This window comes from Protopterus annectens, chromosome 4.part1, assembly GCF_019279795.1.
Source record: "Protopterus annectens isolate FY-2018-M chromosome 4.part1, PAN1.0, whole genome shotgun sequence".
Taxonomy (NCBI): Eukaryota; Metazoa; Chordata; order Ceratodontiformes; family Protopteridae; genus Protopterus; species Protopterus annectens.
The window spans coordinates 469101424-469123565 of NC_056734.1; the positions used below are offsets into that span (position 1 = coordinate 469101424).

Sequence of the window (22142 nt, forward strand, 5' to 3'; positions counted from 1 at the left end):
ATGTTGGGACATCATTAATTGCTTGTAGTCAGAATAGGAAAGATGTAATCCTAGGCTGATTGTAAAATGGAATGCAGGCACTCAATATTGCTGAACATACAGGACCTACAATGAAATATAGTGCCAATGTAGAACTCCTGAATATCAAAGATCCTATTCATATATGACATTAAAAAGGGCTTTACCATTTAATATTTCCATATAAATGAGCATCTGAACAGAAAGTCATTAAAAACTTAGTAAGTATAATTCAAAAAAAGTTATTAGCTTATCTGTTTTGACAGCCCGTAACTATATATGGAATAGTCTTGTGAGCTATTCATGCTTATACAAATAATAGCTAGAAACAATAAGTAAACTGCAAAAATGAAAACCTGTCATTCAGTGTAAGGTATGCTGACTTCTTTATCCACCATGGATAGTAATTACATTGTGGAAATAAGTAAGCCAACGAACCTTGGATCCTGGTTAAGAATAATCCTTTATTAAAAGCACCAACAATTCCGCATACAATGGTTAAAACAAACAGCAAGGACTAAGCGCTTTCACCCTGAAACACAGGGCATCATCAGAGTATTAGCAATATGACACCCTCAGAGAAATTTTGTCTTAAAGAACTTACTGACACAAACAAATACCGAATTATGAAACCTGACAAAGGTGGGGGTGTGGTCATTATGCTCAATACTGATTACAACAACAGAATATCTAAGATGTTGGAAGATAATGATACATACCAAAAAGTTAGTAGAAATGAGATTAATCAAGCTTACACTAGGATCGACTGGTTGTTTTATGAACTTCTAATGGATGGGAGAATAGATCAACAAACTTATAATTTCATCTCTGTTGAATTTCCGATTACCCCATCTATATTTGGGATTCCCAAGATTCATAAAAACATGAACCATCCTCCTTTTAGACCGATAGTGTCAGCAAAGGGATCTAAGACAGAACCTTTGGCTGCCTATATTGACTTTAAGTGTAAGCCTATTATGAATTCTATTCCATATATCTTAAAAGATTCTTGGCATTGTCTTGATATCATTAGGCAATTTATGACCACCTTTGATTTTAAAACAGAATTTTTAATGGTGACTGTAGATATTGTTAATTTATTCACGGTAATTCCTCATGAACAAGGATTGGAGATGTTTGAAGCATGTTTAAATAAATACAATCAAGACAACATTTCTGAAAATCGGTTACTTACCGAAATGTTAGAATTAGTATTAGAAAACAACTTTCTTTCCTTTAACAAAGAACTTTTTAGACAAATTAAGGGGGTCGCCATGGGGGCTAGATGCGCCCCCATTTATGCTAATTTGGTCCTTGCTCATTGGGAGTCAGAACATGTATTTACAAGCATTTTTTGGAAAAAAGTTCTGTTATATCTACGCTTTTTAGATGATATCCTAATTTTTTGGAATGGAACTGAGGACGAATTTAATGTATTTATTAACTTTTTGGGTAAAACAACAGATTTTTTAAGATTTACTAGTCATGTCTTTGTGAATAATGTGAATTTTTTAGACATCACGCTATGTTTGGATGACAACAAGTTTCACTCAGGGATTTACAGAAAGAAAACCTACTCAAATTCCTTTTTACATTTTGAGAGTTGCCATCCTATGCATCAAAAAAAGAATTTAGTTAAAGGACAAATGGTGCGATTATCTAGACTAGTGAGTGATGAATTAAAATTTGAAAATGAATTAGATACACTTATAAATATGTTTTTGGCTAGAGGATACCCGAAAAACTTTGTTCAAGAGATGAGTAGGGAAGTTATAATTAAAAGGAACACATTATACAAACCCATCATTTCCCTGGCAACTAATATTACTACAAACAAGAACCAATCTACTTCAAGACATGACACTTTTATTTTACCCTTCAACAACTGTTCTCAACAAATAGTTACTGCTATGCAAGAAACCTGGACTAGCATTTTAGATCTAAGTCAAGACTTAAGAGAAATATTAGGTAACTCGGTTAGAATAACTTTTAGTAGAGGTAAAAATTTAAAGAATTTATTTGAACAACACAAGAATTATGAAATGTTTAAAAATTCCAAAATGAACAAATGTGGAATGTGCCATGTTTGTAGATTCATCAATGATGGCCCTTATTTGTATATTCATAATTATGTTAAGACAATTACATGTCCAGGATTGTGCAATTGCAACACAAAAATGGTTGTTTATGTTGCGACATGCACTGCATGTCATGCATTCTACGTAGGTAAAACTATTAGAAAACTCAAACAAAGAATTAGTGAACACCTACGAGATATAAAGAAGAAAAAAACTACAAGTGCTCTATACAATCATAGTATTAATTGTTCTAATTTTAAAAAATTTATATTTTTCATTATTGATAGAATTTTTAATCAAGGAAGTAGTGGTGGTGATGAAAAGATGATCTTAGAAGCAAAGGAATGTTTGTGGCAATTAAGATTAAATGCCACAGCATTGCTTGGTATTAATGAACAGATTTCAATACCTAGTATATTGAAACTTAGATCTCAATTCATTTAAATATTGTTATATGTACTAATAATTATTATTATATTAAACTATTTTAAATAAATATATATGTATACAATATGTTTTTTAAAAGACATTTTAGAACAATTTTGAACAAATTCTTGAATATTGTGAAAGTAGACTGATATTTCAACTAGATTATTGTTCAAAAATATATATTATTATTTTATTATACGCACTACAAACATATATATTTCTTCTACCATATATGTATATATTTTTTACGTTGTATATGTGTTACATTTAAATGAAATTATCTATTACATTTTCCTGTAATAGGATTGTAATTTATAAGTCTTGACTTTTAAGATATGTTATGTTGCTTTACATATATATATTAACAAAATTTTTTTCTAACATTTTTTACCATTTTTTAACATTTTTCACTAATTTATTAAATTTATTAAATTTATTAATATTATTACTATTACGTTTTGACATATAATGAATCAGTTTTTTATATAAAAAATTTTCATACATAATTTTAAAGTAAATTATTTGTATATAAATATTCACATGCTTTTTTATATTTATATTTAATCATTTATTTATATATATAAACACAAACAGTTTTATTGATCAGATGAATTTGGTTATACACCTAAATATCCAAAGTCAGTTTCAATGGTAATTTGACTTCTTTTTGGTTTTCGTTCCTTTTACTTTAATACTGGTTGACTATAAATTAATTAATTAAAGAAGCATTATTCATTAACAATTTGTTTTAACGAGGTGCAATTAAGTTACCTATTTTAGTATATAAAGAAGAAGGTAGTGCACAATTAGTACTCTGATGATGCCCTGTGTTTCAGGGTGAAAGCGCTTAGTCCTTGCTGTTTGTTTTAACTATTGTATGCGGAATTGTTGGTGCTTTTAATAAAGGATTATTCTTAACCAGGATCCAAGGTTCGTTGGCTTACTTGTTACAAGTTTTGTGTGAAGAGGATTAACATTGTGGAAATAATGATGCTCATTAATACTCAATGATAGCTAAACAGGAATTTTACTCATGATGTGGTGAGTCAGTGTAGAATGGCATACCATAAGTGCTACAAACTTTTATGTTGCAATTTATGTTTAAAAACCACTGCCCATAATGGTGGTAGATGGCTGAGTGTTTCAAATGAAAATTCAAAATCTGTAATATAAAACAATGTATTCAATGGGTTTCTTACTACCTGAACAAGTTAGACAACTTATGATTGTAGGAAAAGATGTCATGACATGTAGTAAAGATGTAAACAGATTAATGCAGATGTATTCCTAGGATGATTGCAAAATGGAATTCAGGCACTCAGTATTGTTGAACATAAGGACTTACATATAACACACAGAGAATGTACACCTCTTCAATATCAAATAACTCATGCAGATATGACATTAAAAAAGCTTTACCATTTAAGAATTTCATACAAATGTGCATCTGAACAGCTTTATAGGGAGCAGATTTGCGAGCTATTCATGCTATATTCGCTTAATGCTTATAAATTTTATAATTCAAAATTATAAGTAGACTAAACAGAAAAGTCCATATTAAGACTTAAGCTGAGTAAATCCAAAGGAAAATTTATGACTTTCAAATTGTAGTATTACTTTAGCTTCAAAAACATTAGGTCAAAACGAATATTTCTGCCTTTACCTTCCATAGTAACAACAATAGGTGTAGAGCTTAATGTAGTTGTAGAAGGAGATATGGTAATTTCTGTTTCTTGAATGATTGTTTCTGTTGATGTTGTTTCTGAACGTTGTGCAGTAACTGTTGTAAAAGTAGAGCTTGGTGTACTTCAAAGACTATATGTGATTCTTTCCTCTTCATGTATAAATGTTTCTTCTTCACATATTGATACAGGAATTACAGTAAATAAAGAGCTTGATCTAGTTAGACTTGGAGATGCATAATTCTGTCTTTCTTAAAGTATTAAATTGTTTGGTGTTAATCAAACATATCTTTATTTTAAGACACCCTTCTTTTGGTAAGCTAACAGCACCTCACCCATTTCATCTATCAACTTATTTTTCTTTCAATAAAAATATGAAAAAAATCCTACTTTATACTACAAGCCATTTTATGCAAATTTTCTTGCACAAATGCACAAAATATGAAACACCTTTTATACTTTGCAACACATACTGTAGAAAAACTATTTTACAAATTGATTAAAGGCATGATAAAACATATATATTAGTATATGTAAAGTTTTTAAACTTCATAGATACTCATTACTTCACAATGATAGCACTCCCTCATATTAAATTACCAGTATAGGATTTTAATGAGATTCTTCAAAATATAGCATCTACTCTGAAATATTCTAGTTATTCAAAAATGTTTTAAAATTATCCATGGCCTAACTTCTTAATTCATTTTTTTGTAAACCTTGTAACATTTAAACTATATGCAGATTTAGGAAACAGTAAAATTCAGTCATGGAGACCCGTCTCATTTTTTTTAAATATTATTGTTTGGTTTAAATATTAACTGGAAGCACTTTTACTAAAAATAGTATGACAAAGTCATATTTTCCCTATGAAGGAATACACTTTAATTTAACCCTTTTTAAAAGTAATTCACATTTACATCTTTTAAAAATTATATTTATTACTACTAAAAGTTCTTGTGGATTATCAGTATTTTTGCAGCTGTTTTGTAAAATTTTTGTAATTTCACTATGAATCTCAGCTTTAATGTACTGTGCAGATCATAATATTTTTATATATAGTTATTTTCTAATTCAAGTCTAAGAGTTTTAAGAGTTTGCAGTTTTTGTTCATGACAATGATTGCACTTCTTAAAATTTGATTTTCTGAGTGGAGGACTGAAAAAGTTAAAACTTTGGTAGTTATGACTTTTGGCTGATTTTTGCCATTTCCATTGTGTATTATTTAACTTACACATTAGAAATGTTCCAGTCAACTACTGACGTGACATTTTCTCTGCAAATCTGATGGTGTTTTATGCTGTTAAAAATAATCTGTCTTGTGTCAGTCAGAGATTTGTCTATGACATTTTAGAGAGAGTAAATGTGACTAAGGGGAATGACTTACAATAACATCTGTTTTTTTCAGAGTGAAGAGGTACATGTGATGATCCAAAATTCATGTCTGCATTGATATATGAACAGTTTTTTATAATAGCCATATAAACTTTTCTCCTTCTCAAAGTTAAAAGCACGTGTAGCAATTACATTTCACTTTTTGTTTAAAGCTAATTTATGTTATCTGCCCATTTGTAACTCAATAATAAATGGCAGGTTTTACCTGTTGTAGGAACAGCAGTAAAGCTAATAGTTGATATTTCCACAGGATGAGATGTACTGCTCTCTGTTTCTTCAATAGATGTTTCTTCAAATGTTGTCCCTTTAAGAAATATTGTATATTTTAGAAAGTGACATCTTGTGCCTTATTGCATAATCTTAACCTTCTCACCTGACGGTCATGTCTCAATTCATAAATACTTCATTTCCTACTTTTCAATACTCTCTGTTTCTACCAGATTTGTGCCATCAGCTCCATCCCAATCAACTGTCCCATTCCTTACTCATCACCTGTTTGACCACTGAATGGGAGGCACTGTCACTTAGAAGGAATTATTTGTGGTTACTAGTTTCTTTGACTATCCTAACTCTATTCTCCATGGATAACAAACTGTCAGAACAGAAGGTGGAAGTGAAGCAGGCTGCCTGTTCAGGTTATCAACTCCTTCTATGAAAATCATTGTCAACAAATTGGACCTGCCCCTGGGCTGTGGACAGAAAGTGATATCTGCAGTCTTTGGCTGTTAAGCTGCACTCCCTTATTTGCTATCATAGGAACTTGTGTCATACCAAACCCACATGAGAGGTGAATAGAAAATCCTTCTTCATGCCTTTAGCTAATTGCAAGGATCCTCAAGTTTTGGGGCATCTTATTAAACCTGAGTGAATTGAGTTTCAGTAAGAGCACAATCCCTGAATCCTTTAATCTAATATTTAACTCCAGATATACTCTGTTTTGTAGAAATACATGTATTATTCTTTTTTCTGTGCATGTGAAACTATATGCACCGGCAATGCATTTAGAAAACTGCAAAAATGAAAACCTGACATTCACTGGAAGGTATCCTGACTTCTTTTTTCACCATGGGTAGTCACCACATTGTGGAAATAATCATGGTTTTTAAAACTAAAAGATAGCTAAAGAAGAATTTGACTCCTCATGTGATGAATTGGTGTAAAATGCCATAAAATAAAAGCTGCTAACTTTTATGCTCCAATTTATATTTAAGAACCACTGCCAAAAATACTGTTAGACAGCTGATGGTTTTAAATGAAACATCAAAATTTGTACTATAAAACAATATATACAATGGATATCTTACTATGTGAAGGAGTTGGACAAGTTGGATTCTAAGTAAACATCTCAGGACATCATTAAGAGCTTGTAGTCAGAATAGGAAAGATGTAATCCTAGGTTGATTGCAAAATGGAATTCAGGGACTCAATATTGCTGTACATATAGGACCTAAAAAGAAATATAGTGCCAATGTAGAACTCCTGAATATCAAAGATCCCATTCATATATGACTTTAAAATGGGCTTTACCATTTAATATTTCCATATAAATGAGCAGCTAAACTGAATGTGCATAAAAACTTAATAAGTATAATTCAAAAAAAGTTATTAGATTATCTGTTTTGACAGCCTGTAACTTTATATGGAATAGTTTTGTGAGCTATTCATGCTATATTGTCTTAATGCTTATACAAATAATAGCTAGAAATAATAAGTAAACTGCAAAAATGAAAACCTGTCATTCAGTGTAAGGTATGCTGACTTCTTTATCCACCATGGATAGTAATTACATTGTGGAAATAATCATGCTCATTAATACTCAAAGATAGCTAAACAGGAATTTTACTCATGATGTGGTGAGTCAGTGTAGAATGCCATACCATAAGTGCTACAAACTTTTATTTTGCAATTTATGTTTAAAACCACTGCCCTTAATGGTGGTAGATGGCTGAGTGTTTTAAATAAAAAATCTAAATCTGTAATATAAAACATTGTATTAATGGGGATCTTACTACCTGAAGAAGTTAGACAAATTATGATTCTAGGAAAAGATGTCATGACATGTAGAAAAAAATGTAGGCAGATTAGGGAAGATGTATTCTTAGGATGATTGCAACATGGAATCCAGGCACTCAGTATTGTTGAACATAAGGACTTACATAGAAATACATTGAGAAGGTACACTTCTTCAAGGTCAAATAACCCATCCAGATAGGCTCTGCCATTTAAGAATTTCATACAAATGTGCACCTGAACAGCTTTATAGGGAGTAGATTTGTAAGCTATTCATGCTATATTCTCTTAATGCTTATAAATTTTATAGTTCAAAAATCATAAGTAGACTAAACAGAAAAGTCCATATTAAGACTTAAGCTGAGCAAATCCAAAGAACAATTTATGACTTTCAAATTGTAGTATTACTTTATCTTTCAAAACATTAGCTCAAAACCAATATTTCTACCTTTATCTTCCATAGTAACAACAACGGGTGTATAGATTAATGTAGTTGGAGAAGGAGATATGGTACTTTCTGTTTCTTGAATGATTGTTTCTGTTGATGTTGTTTCTGAAAGTGCTGCAGTAACTGCTGTAAAAGTAGAGCTTGGTGTACTTGAAGGACTATATGTGATTCTCTCTACTTCCTGTATAAATGTTTCTGCTTCAATTATTGATGCAGGAATTGCAGTAAATGAAGAGCTTGATCTATTTATACTTGGAGATGCAGAATTCTGTATTTTTTAAAGTATTAATTTGTTTGGTGTTAATCAAACAGATCATTATTTTAAGACTCCCTTCTTTTGGTAAGCTAACAGCATCTCACCCATTTCATCTATCAACTTATTTTTCTTTGAATAAAAACATGAAAAATACCTACTTTATACCGCAAGCCATTTTATACCAATTTTGTTGCACAAAGGCACAAAATATGAAACACCTTTTATACTTTGCAACACATACTGTAGAAAAACTATTTTACAAATTGATTAAAGGCAAGATAAAACATATAGATTAGTATATGTTAAGTTTATAAACTTCACAGATACTCAATACATCACAATGATAGCACTCCATCATATTAAATTACCTGTGTAGCATTTTAACGTTACTCTGCAAAATATAGCAGCTACTCTCAAATATTCTAGTTATTCAAAAATGTTTTAAAATTATCCATGGCCTAACTTCTTAATTAATTTTTTGCAAACCTTGTAACATTTAAACTATATGCAGTTTTAGGAAACAGTAAAATTCAATCAAGGAGACATGCATCTCATTTTTTGTTAAATATTATTATTTGGTTTAAATATTAACTGGAAGCACTTTTACTAAAAATAGTATGACAAAGTCATATTTTCCCTATGAAGGAATATACTTTAATTTAACCCTTTTTAAAAGTAATTAATTCTGAAAGCATTTACATCTTTTAAAAATTGTTTGTATTTATTATTAATAACATTTTGTGTGGATTGTCAGTATTTTTGTAGGTGTTTTTTAAATTTTTTGTAGTTTCACTATGAATCTCAGCTTTAATGTACTGTGCAGATCATAATATTTTAAATATAGTTATTTTCTAATTCAAGTCTAAGAGTTTTAAGAATTTGCAGTTTTTTTACATGACAATAAATGTGCTTCTTAAAATTTGATTATCTGTGTTGAGGACTGAAAAAGTTAAAACTTTGGTAGTTATGACTTTTGGCTGATTTTTGCCATTGTCATTGTGGATTATTTTACTTACACATTGCAAGTGTTCCAGTCAACCACTGACATGAAATTTTCTCAATAAATCTGATGGTGTTTTACTGTGTTAAAAATAATCTGTCCAGTGTAAATCAAAGATTTGTCTATGATGTTTTAGAGAGTAAATGTGACTAAGGGGAATAACTTACAATAACATCTGGTTCTTCCAGAGTGAAGATGTACATGTGATGATCCAAAATTCATATATATATTGATATATGAACAGTTTTTAGAAATAGCGATATAAACTTTTCTCCTTCTAAAAGTCAAAAGCATGTGTAGCAATTACATTTCACTTTTTGTTTAAAGTTAATTTGTGTCATCTGCCCATTTGTAACTAAATAATGAATGGCAGTTTTTACCTGTTGTAGGAACAGCAGTAAAACTAATGGTTGATATTTTCACAGGATGAGATGTACTGCTCTCTGTTTCTTCAATAGATGTGTCTTCAAATGTTGTCCCTTTAAGAAATATTGTATATTTTAGAAAGTGACATCTTGTGTCTTACTGCATAATCTTAACCTTCTCACTTGACGGTCATGTTTCAATTCAGAAATACTTCACTTCCTACTTTTCAATACTCTCTGTTTCTACAAGATTTGTGCCATCAGCTCCATCCCAATCAATTGTCCCATTCTTTACTCATCACCTGTTTGACCACTGAATGGAAGGCACTGTCACATAGAAGCAATTATTTGTGGTTACTAGTTTCTTTGACTATCCTAACGCTATTCTCTGTGGATAACACACTGTAAGAACTGAAGTTGGAAGTGAAGCAGGCTGCCTGTTCAGGTTATCCATCCCTTCTATCAGAATCATTGTCAACAAGAGGACCTGCCCCTGGGGTGAGCACAGAAAGTGATATCTGCAGTCTTCAGCTGTTAAGCTGCACTCCCCTATTTGCTGTGTTAGGAAATTGTGTCATACCAATCCAACATGAGAGGTGAACAGACAATCCTCCTTCATGCCTTTAGCTAATTGCAAGGATCATCTAGTTTTTGGGCATTTTATTAAACCTGAGTGAATTGAGTTTCAGTAAGAGCACAATCCCTGAATCCTTTAATCTAATATTTAACTCCAGATATACTCTGTTTTGTAGAAATACATGTATTATTCTTTTTTCTGTGCATGTGAAACTATATGCACCGGCAATGCATTTAGAAAACTGCAAAAATGAAAACCTGACATTCACTGGAAGGTATCCTGACTTCTTTTTTCACCATGGGTAGTCACCACATTGTGGAAATAATCATGGTTTTTAAAACTAAAAGATAGCTAAAGAAGAATTTGACTCCTCATGTGATGAGTTGGTGTAAAATGCCATAGAATAAAAGCTGCTAACTTTTATGCTCCAATTTATATTTAAGAACCACTGCCGAAAATACTGTTATACAGTTGATGGTTTTAAATGAAAAATCAAAATTTGTAGTACTATAAAACAATACAGTCAATGGATATCTTACTATGTGAAGAAGTTGGACAAGTTGGATTCTAAGTAAACATCTCGGGACATCATTAAGAGCTTGTAGTCAGAATAGGAAAGACGTAATCCTAGGTTAATAGCAAAATGGAATTCAGGCACTCAATATTGCTGAACATACAGGACCTACAATGAAATATAGTGCCAATGTAGAACTCCTGAATATCAAAGATCCCATTCATATATGACATTAAAAAGGGCTTTACCATTTAATATTTCCATATAAATGAGCATCTGAACTGAAAGTTCATATAAACTTAATAAGTATAATTCAAAAAAGTTATTAGCTTATCTGCTTGACAGCCTGTATCTTTATATGGAATAGTTTTCTGAGCTATTCATGCTATATTATGTTACTGCTTATACAAATAATAGCTAGAAACAATAAGTAAACTGCAAAAATGAAAACCTTACATTCAGTGTAAGGTATGCTGACTTCTTTATCCACCATGGATAGTAATTACATTGTGGAAATAATCATGCTCATTAATACTCAAAGATAGCTAAACAGGAATTTTACTCATGATATGGTGAGTTGGTGTGGAATGCCATACCATAAGTGCATAAACTTTTATTTTGCAATTTAAGTTTAAAAACCACTGCCCTTAATGGTGGTAGATGGCTGAGTGCTTTAAATAGAAAATCAAAATCTGTAATATAAAACAATGTATTCAATGGGTATCTTACTACCTGAATAAGTTAGACAACTTATGATTCTAGGAAAAGAAGTCATGACACGAAGAAAAGATTTAGACAGATTAATGCAGATGTATTCCTAGGATGATTGCAAAATGGAATTCAGGCACTCAGTATTGTTGAACATAAGGACTTACATATAAACACACTGAGAATGTACACCTCTTCAATATCAAATAACCCATTCAGATATGACATTAAAAAGGCTCTACCATTTAAGAATTTCATACAAATGTGCATCTGAACAGCTTTATAGGGAGCAGATTTTTGAGCTATTCATGCTGTATTCTCTTAATGCTTATAAATTTCATAGTTCAAAAATGATAAGTAGACTAAACAGAAATGCCCATATAAAGATTTAAGCTGAGCAAATCCAAAGAAAAATTTATGACTTTCAAATTATAGTATTACTCTAGCTTGTGAAACATTAGTTCAAATCCAATACTTCTGCTTTTACCTTTTATAGTAACAACAATAGTTGTAGAGATTAATGTAGTTGGAGAAGGAGGTATGGTATTTTCTGTTTCATGAATTATTGTTTCTGTTGATGTTGTTTCTGAAAGTTGTGCAGTAACTGTTGTAAAAGTAGAACTTTGTGTACTTGAAAGACTATATCTGATTCTCTACTTCATGTATAAATGTTTCTGCTTCAAATATTGATGCAGGAATTGCAGTAAATTAACAGCTTGATCTATTTATTCTTGGAGATGCAGAACTCTGTCTTTTTTTAAATATTAATTTGTTTGGTGTTAATAAAAAAGATCTTTATTTTAAGACTCCCTTCTTTTGGTAAGCTAACAGCACCTCACCCATTTCATCTATCAACTTATTTTTCTTTCAGTAAAAACATGAAAAAAATCCTACTTTATACTACAATCCAATTTATGCCAATTTTCTTGCACAAATGCACACAATATGGAACACTTCCTAAACTTCGCAACACATACTGTAGAAAAAGTATTCTACAAATTGATTAAAAGCATGATAAAACATATAGATTAGTATATGTTAAGCTTATAAACTTCATAGATACTCAGTACATCACAATGATAGCACTCCATCATATTAAACTACCAGTGTAGCATTTTAATGTGATTCTGTAAAATATAGTAGCTACTCTCAAATATTCTAATTATTTAAAAATGTTTTAAAATTATCCAGGGACTAACTTCTTAATTCTTTTTTTTTGCAAACATTGTAACATTTAAACTGTATGCAGATTTAGGAAACAGTAAAATTCAGTCAAGGAGACACATGTTTCATGTTTCGTTAAATATTATTATTTGGTTTAAATAATAACTGGAAGAACTTTTACTAAAAATAGTATGACAAAGTCATATTTTCCCTGTGAAGGAATATACTTTAATTTAACTCGTTTTTAAAAGTAATTAATTCTTAAAGCATTTATATCTTTTAAAAATTAGAAGTTATGTACCTACCATAACGTTCCATGTTAGTTGTCTTCTCTCGCCTTCTTTCTTGCTGGATGGGTTCGGAGCCGATCCTTGGCTCCATCTCAGCACTTGCTAAGCTCGAGAGCTAATTTTACCAGCTCGAGGCAACCCTATATCCCATGATGCAAGGCGGAGATTACTCAGATCTCATTTGGTAGCTACAGAAATAGCAGTATTTTCTTCCAACTTAGGAGGAAGGAAATAAGAAATACTAAATAACATCATAACCCTCTAGAAAGGATCCACATAATCTAGTGACACTAGGAGTTGAACAGCTAAAAAAAACGGTAATAACCTCTTAATAGAAGATGTATAATCTTCTCGGTCTGACCAGGCTAGGGGGAAGGACGCAAGAAAGAAGGCGAGAGAAGGCAACTAACATGGAACGTTATGGTAGGTACATAACTTCTAAATGTTAAGTTGTCAATCTCGCCTTCATTCTTGATGGATGGGACCGCATCCCTAGCACCTCTATCCTGGGTGGCTCAATGGAACAGACTCTTGAGAACGGTGGAACCAAAATTTGCTCTGTCTCTGGAGGCCAAATCTAATTTGTAATGTGAAACAAAGGTATGAGGAGAGGCCCATGTGGCTGCTGCACAAATAGTGTCTATTGGAAGTCTAGCTTGAAAAGCTGTAGATGTAGCTAGAGCTCTGGTAGAATGGGCTTTTGGGTTAGAAACCAACTCTTTGCCTCTGAGTTGATAAATGTAAGTGATCACAGAAGACAGCCACCTAGATAAAGTTACCTTAGAATCTGGAAGGCCTTTCCTGTTCTCTGCATAGGATAGAAAAAGTTGATCAGATTTCCTAAAAATGTTTGTCTTATCCAGATAATATCTGAGCTGACGGTGAACATCGAGATAATGTAATTTTTGTTCAGCTCTATCAGAGTAATTCAGGAAAAATACTGGAAGATCAATGGACTGATTTAGGTTAGTCTGAGATGCCACCTTTGGTAAGAAAGACGGATTAGTTCTTAGGGATACCCTATGTTTGTGGAATATTAGATAGGGAGGGCAAACACAGAGAGCATGAAGTTCAGATACTCTCCTGGCAGATGTAATGGCAACTAGAAAAAGTGTCTTCCAAGAAAGCAATTTCAAAGAACAGGCAGCTGCAGGTTTGAACGGGGGAAGAATCAAGGATGTTAAAATTAAATTTAGATCCCACTGTGGTGGGGGGTCTCTAATTGGAGATTTCAATAAAAAGATACCTCGAAGGAATGCCTTGCAAAGTTTATGTGACATAATGTTGTGGTCCAAAAAGCCTATATGAAAATTTGAAATGGCTGCCAGTTGAACTTTCACTGTGGAAGAAGAGGATCCTGAATTAAAAATGTCAGCTAGGAAGTCCAATACTGAATGAATTGGAGCAGTATAGGGGTCTATGTTCCTAGCTTTTGCCCAGAAAGAGAAACGTCGCCATTTACTAGCGTAGATCTTTCTGGTAGAAGATTTTAGGGAAGCTACTATGATATTCCGTACAGGATTAGAAATCATAGGAAGCCTGACTAAGGATGGAAGTGGCGCAATCAAGCAGTGAGGTTGAGAGAAGGTATGGATTGGTGCAGTTGACCCGACTGGTGGGTCAGAAGATCTGGAACCGGGTCCAGATGCCATGGCTGTACCAAGAGGTAATGATGTAGGAACGGAAACCATATCTGTCGAGGCCAATAAGGGGCAATGAGAATCAACTTGGCTCTCAAGGCGGTTGCTTTCTGAATTAGCTGAGGTATCAGCAGAAAAGGAGGAAAAGCATAAAGAAGTCCCAGGGGCCAATCTTGGGTTAGAGTGTCTCTGGGGGGATGGCCTGGAAGGGGGAAGTGAGAGAAGAAGTCTGGGCATTTGCTGTTTTGAGGTGTAGTGAAAAGGTCACAGCAAGGAAGGCCCCACTTCTGAAAAATCTCTTCCGTCACTGACTGTTTGACAGACCACTCGTGAGGCATGAGAATAGCTCTGCTCAATCTGTCCGCTATGATGTTGTATTTCCCGGGGATGTGCATTGCTATCAGAAACCGGTGAGAGGAGATTGCCCATTGCCAAATTCTGAGAGCCTCTCGACACAGTGGATAGGACTTGGTTCCACCCTGTTTGTTTATGTACCACACTATGGACATATTGTCCGTTTGGACTGCAATAGTTCCCAGGGGAAGAGAGTCGTTGAGGGCTTGCAACGTTAAAAGCACTGCTTTCATCTCCAGAACATTTATGTGCAGATGGTACTCGAAAGGTTGCCAAGTGCCATGGACCATTCTGCCCTGATAATGCCCCCCCACCCGATCAGGGAGGTGTCCGATGTAACCATGGCAACCAGGGCAAGAGGAACAAATGGTCTGCCTTGATGGATTTGAGGGGACGATATCCACCAAGTCAGATGTCTTTTGCAAGTTGGAGTTACTATGATCTCGTGACGCATGGGAAGTTGTTGAAAGGACCATTGGGTGAATAGCATCCATTGTAGAAGCCGCATGTAAAAGCAGGCAAGGGGAAGAAGTGTTATGGCGGCCGCCATAAGACCCAGTACTTTCAGAGGAAATCTGGCCTGAATTTTGTTGCTGAATAGAATCACTTGGACGTGTCTTTGAATGTCCAAGATCCTTTGGTCTGTCAACCTTGCTGAAAGTTGTACGGTGTCCAATTTTGCGCCTATAAAAGTAATATATTGACAAGGCGACAAGGCAGATTTTTCGAAATTTATAGAAATTCCTAGCCCTCTGCAAGTGTGAATGGTGTAATTTCTGGCTTGGAGAAGCTGATGCCTGGTGGTGGCAGTGAGGAACCAGTCATCTAGATATGGAAACACCTGGAATCCTTGACGTCTCAGGTGAGCCGTAACCACTGCCATGCATTTGGTGAACACTCTGGGGGCTGTAGTGAGTCCAAAGGGAAGGGCTCTGAATTGGAAGTGACTGGTCCCCGAAAGCTGAGAAATCTTCTGGAGCGTCTGTGAATTTTTATGTGATAGTACGCATCCTGAAGATCTATCGAGCACATCCAATTGTCCTTGCCCAGAAAGGGCAGAATGGACTGAAGTGTGACCATCTGGAATCTTGAGTTCTTTACAAACTTGTTGAGTTTGCTCAGATCTAATATTGGTCTCCAGTCCCCTGTCTTTTTTGGAACTAAAAAGAACCTTGAGTAGATTTCGGATCCTATTTGGTCTGCTGGGACTGGCTGGATGGCTCTTTTTACTAGCAGTTTTGATATTTCTAGTACTGCTAGTTCCCTTAGACAGGGTGGAATGTCTGGAAGGGTTCCCTTTTGTTGAATTGGGGTTTGAATAAAGGGAATTTTGTAACCCTCGGATATAATTGACTGTACCCATTTGTCTTGAGAAAGGGAAAGCCAGGCTATTGGGTACAGCGATAATTTTCCCCCGACTGCCTCCGAAGGTGGACAATCGGGCAACATCTCAGGGATGCTGGAAGGGTTTGTCAGAAAGAGGCTCTCTGCTACCCTGATTCTGCGGACCACCTCTGCCCCTAGGGTGGCGTCTATTATTGTTACTCCCTCTGCTTCTGGGGATAAACTGACTTTGTGCGTCAGGCGTGACTCCTTGAGATTTGTGGAACCACATTTTCCTTCCCTTCTGTCCTTTGGGGTAAGGTCTAGAAGGGGTGGAGAAACGGACTCCTACGGCAGAAAGAGTCTTGCCATCTTGTTCGCATCTAGTCAAAGTGTCTTTCACTTGTGGACCGAACAAGGTCGAGCCATCAAAAGGGGAGTTTGTGAAAGACGCCTTGAAGGGGTCTGCAAAATTACAAAGCCGCATCCAGGACTGACACCTTAAAGCCACTCCTGTGCCTGTGGCCCTACTCGTTCCATCGGCTGCATAAGAAATGAGCCGCATGGAGGAGTTAGCAATGGAGTTAAGGATTCCTAGCTGTGAGCTAATCTTATCCTGAGACCCAGCAGCTGACGGATCCTGTAAAACTTCTCCCAACTCTTTAAGAACATCTCTTTGAAGGCGGGTGAAGTGGCATAAGTAGTTCAGCGATCTCATGGCAAAAGTCGCTGAAGAAAAAATCAAACACCGTACCTGTCCATAGTCCTAGAATCCTTATTAGGAGGATGGACAGGTACTAAAGGATCAGCTAATTCCTTCTTGGTGGCAGCAGCCACCACCATGGCAACAACTGGGACACCCTTTGTTAAATATTGTCTGTCTTGTGTGGCAGTAATACATTTTGAAGGTCTCCTGGGGATAGGTTCCACCGAATCTGGAGCCATCCACGCCTTCCGAGCCACTACCTCCATGAGAGGGTCGAAAAGTGGAGACACCCAGGAGGTGGAGGGTCGAGATCCGAACGCCTCCAGGTATACTGACTCGTCCTCGGAGGGATTAAGGGAGGGCCAGTTCCCCCTCTGTTTAAGGATTTCAAGGATGTCTGAAAATGAGACATCCTCAGAGGAGGACCTTGGGGATCCCTCCAACTCATCCAAGTCAGTATCTGATGTAGTAGACTCAGGGGAGTCTAAATGTTTCCTCTTACATGTCCTCTTACGGGGGGGTTCTCCTGATGGATCAGGAGAAGCCTCGGAAGAGGAAGATATTCCCAATGGGGAAACCTGAGGCGTTGGATCTCTGGGTCCGGGAGCAAGAGAGTGGGAAGAGACGTCAGCAGGCACTGTAGTAGGAGGAGCTGATGGAATTGTCCGTTGACTAAGCCCAGGGGCTAGTACACTCCTCATCACCTCAAAGGCTCCCCCGTCAGAGGGACCAGAAAGTTCCCGCTCTGAAGAGATAGGAACCCCAGGCCTCACCAAGAGGGAAGGCTCCGAGGCAGATGTCGGGGCCGAGCTCACCAACGCCGAAGCTCTGAGAGGGAGAACGGGGTCGGACAAGGGTCCGATGCCACTCGCCCCCTTGGAGCCGACGAGAGAGACTAGACGCTCGGATCCCTCCAATGAAGGTCTCAAGGAGGAAATCGGAGCCGAGGACGATGGAGCCGAAAGGGGTGGTATCGGCTCCGAAGTCACAATGGTACCGGTTCCGAGGAGCTCCGGCTCCAAGCTCTGTAAGAGAGTCAAAGGAGGAATGTTCGGTGGATGTGATATAGCTACCGTCTGTTGAGATGGGCTATGGAGTATTTGGGCCAATGCCTGAGACTTTAATAGTCTACTCACCACTCTCTCAAGGTCGTGATCAGATAGCCTGGATGACTGAGAAGATCGGCTCCGATGGCTCCGCTCCGAGAGCAAGGGTGATCTTGTAGCCGAATGAATAGATTCCACAGAAGGGGATCGAGATCTCTTTTTTTTGATCAATGGAGCCATCGGAGCCAAAGATATGTCGGCTCCAACCGGAGCCGACACTGAGTGTCTAGACTTGACAGTATTGGCGCCGGATGGAGGCGATACTGATACTGGTATAGAAAGATCGGCTCCAGCCGGAGCCGATCTCGAGCCTGGTGAGGAAGAACCTGAAGCCGACGGCTTGGAAGCCTGAGCCAAAGGCTTAACAGGTTTTGAGGGCTTCCCTGGCGCTGACTTAGTCAGGGAGCTCTCGGGTTTTAATAAGCCCCTTAAAATGAGCTTATTTTTTCATTCCTGGAGGACTCTTGGGCTGAAAGCATGACAGATAGCGCAAGAGTCCTGCAGGTGCGAAGGTCCCAGGTAATAAACACAAGAAGTGTGACCGTCTGTCAGAGACATCTTCTGACAGCACGAGTCACACTTCTTGAAGCCTGAGACCTTAGTGTCCTTCGACATAACTGTGTCGATGAAACACCGGAAACACACTCACACACAAAACACACTCAGTCCAACAATTTAACTAAATTAAATTAAACTAACAGGGATAACAGACAGTCACACACACAAAAAATCCCTGACAGGAAAAAATTTAGGGAGGGGAAGGCCTAAGGCCTAACTAGGGGTAAGGGAATATTTACTTAAAAGAAGGGAACACTGACAAAAATAGGGTTAATGTGAGTCGGTAATTAACAAAAAATAATATTTATATGTAAAAAGTTAAAGGGGGTAGACAAAAAGTCTCTGAAAAGTTCACTTACCTAGAGCTGGTAAAAGAAGGCACCTTGTTAGCGAAGCGGCAAACGAGATCTGAGTAATCTCCGCCTTGCATCATGGGATATAGGGTTGCCTTGAGCTGGTAAAATTAGCTCTCGAGCTTAGCAAGTGCCGAGTTGGAGCCGAGGATCGGCTCCGAACCCATCCAGCAAGAATGAAGGCGAGATTGACAACTTAACATTTGCTTTTATTTCTTATTAATAAAATGTCTTATGGATTGTCAGTATTTTTGTCACTGTTGCTTAAAATTTTTGTCATTTCTCAGCTTTAATGTACTGTACAGATCATATTAATTTAAATATAGTTATTTTCTAATTCAAGTCTAAGAGTTTTAAGAATTTGTAGTCTTTTACAAGACAATAAATGTACTTCTGAAAATTTGATTGACTGTGTTGAAGACTGAAATATTAAAACTTTGGTAGTTATGATTTTTGGCTGATTTTTGACATTGTCATTGTGTATTATTTTACTTACACATTACAAGTGTTCCAGTCAACCACTGACATGACATTTTCTCAGCAAATCTGATGGTGTTTTACTGTGTTAAAAATAATCTGTCTAGTGTAAATCAAAGATTTGTCTATGATGTTTTAGAGAGAGTAAATGTGACTAAGGGGAATAACTTACAATAATATCTGGTTCTTCCAGAGTGATGATGTACATCTGATGATCCAAAATTCATGTATACATTGATATATGAACAGTTTTTGCAAATTAGCCATATAAACTTTTCTCCTTCTCAAAGTCAGAATCATGTGTAGCAATTACATTTCACTTTTTGTTTAAAGCTAATTTGTGTCATCTGCCCATTTGTAACTAAATAATGAATGGCAGTTTTTACCTGTTGTAGGAACAGCAGTAAAACTAATGGTTGATATTTCCACAGGATGAGATGTACTGCTCTCTGTTTCTTCAATAGATGTGTCTTCAAATGCTCTCCCTTTAAGAAATATTGTATATTTTAGAAAGTGACATCTTGTGTCTTATTGCATAATCTTAACCTTCTCACTTGACAGACATGTTTCAATTTAGAAATACTTCATTTCCTACTTTTCAATGCACTCCTTTTCTACCAGATTTGTACCATCAGCTCCATCCCAATCAACTGTCCCATTCTTTACTTATCACCTGTTTGACCACTGAATGGAAGGCACTGTCACGTAGAAGCAATTATTTGCTGTTACTAGTTTATTTGAGTATCCTAATGCTATTCTCTGTTTATAACACACTGTAGGAACTGAAGTTGGAAGTGAAGCAGGCTACCAGTTCAGGTTATCCATCCCTTCTATCAGAATCATTGTCAACAAGAGGACATGCTCCTGGGGTGAGCACAGAAAGTGATATCTGCAGTCTTCAGCTGTTAAGCTGCACTCCCCTAGTTGCTGTGTTAGGAAATTGTGTCATACCAATCCAACATGAGAGGTGAACAGACAATCCTCCTTCATGCCATTAGCTAATTGCAAGGATCATCTAGTTTTTGGGCATTTTATTAAACCTGAGTGAATTGAGTTTCAGTAAGAGCACAATCCCTGAATCCTTTAATCTAATATTTAACTCCAGATATACTCTGTTTTTTAGAAATACATGTATTATTCTTTTTTCTGTGCATGTGAAACCATATGCACCGGCAATGCATTTAGAAAACTGCAAAAATGAAAACCTGACATTCACTGGAAGGTATCCTGACTTCTTTTTTCACCATGGGTAGTCACCACATTGTGTATATAATCATGTTTTTTTAAATTAAAAGATAGCTAATGAAGAATTTGACTCATCATGTGATGAGATGGTGTAAAATGCTATAGAATAAAAGCTGCTAACTTTTATGCTCTAATTTATATTTAAGAAACACTGCCAAACATACTGTTAGAAAGTTGATGGGCTTAAATGAAAAATCAAAATTTGTAGTACTATAAAACAATACAGTAAATGGAAATCTGACTATGTGAAGAAGTTGGACAAGTTGGATTCTAAGTAAACATCTCTGGGCATCATTAGGAGCTTGTAGTCAGAATAGGAAAGATGTAATCCTAGGCTGTTTGTAAAATGGAATGCAGGCACTCAATATTGCTGAACATACAGGACCTACAATGAAATATAGTGCCAATGTAGAACTCCTGAATTTCAAAGATCCCATTCATATATGATATTTGAAAGGGCTTTACCATTAAATATTTCATATAAATGAGCATCTGAACAGAGAGTGCATAAAAACTTAATAAGTATAATTCAAAAAAGTTATTAGCTTATCTGTTTTGACAGCCTTTAACTATATATGGAATAGTTTTTTGAGCTATTCATGCTATATTCTCTTAATGCTTATCCAAATAATAGCTAGCAGCAATAAGTAAACTGGAAAAATGAAAGCCTGTCATTCAGTGTAAGGTATGCTGACTTCTTTATCCACAATGGATAGTAATTACATTGTGGAAATAATCATACTCATTAATACTCAAAGATAGCTAAACAAGAATTTTACTCATGGTGTCGTGAGTTGGTGTAGAATGCCATACCCTAACTACAAAAACTTTTATTTTACAATTTATTTTTATAAAACACTGCCCTTAATGGTGGTAGATGGCTGAGTGCTTTAAATGGAAAATCAAAATCTGTAATATAAAACAATGTATTCAATGGATATCTTACTACCTGAAGAAGTTAGACAACGTATGATTCTAGGAAAAGAAGTCATGACATGTAGAAAATATTTAGACAGATTAATGCAGATGTATTCCTAGGATGATTGCAAAATGGAATTCAGGCACTCAGTATTGTTGAACATAAGGACTTACATATAAACACACTGACAATGTACACCTCGTCAATATCAAATAACCCATGCAGATATGACATTAAAAAGGCTCTACCGTTTAAGACTTTCATACAAATGTGCATCTGAACAGCTTTATAGGGAGCAGATTTTGAGCTATTCATGCTATATTCACTTAATGCCTATAAATTTTATAGTTCAAAAATGATAAGTAGATTAAACAGAAAAGTCCATATTAAGATTTAAGCTGAACAAATCCAAAGAAACATTTATGACTTTCAAATTGTAGTATTACTTTAGCTTCAGAAACATTAGCTCTTATCCAATATTTCTGCCTTTACCTTTTATGGTAACAACAATAGGTGTAGAGATTAAT

The 22142-nt window shown here is 35.5% G+C and overlaps 1 protein-coding gene across 1 annotated transcript in view; it reads left to right on the forward strand.

The window, feature by feature from the left end:
- The window catches only part of LOC122801231 (mucin-5AC-like), a 206258-nt gene that overhangs the window by 76083 nt on the left and 108033 nt on the right, over nt 1-22142 (forward strand). The window lies entirely within an intron of this gene.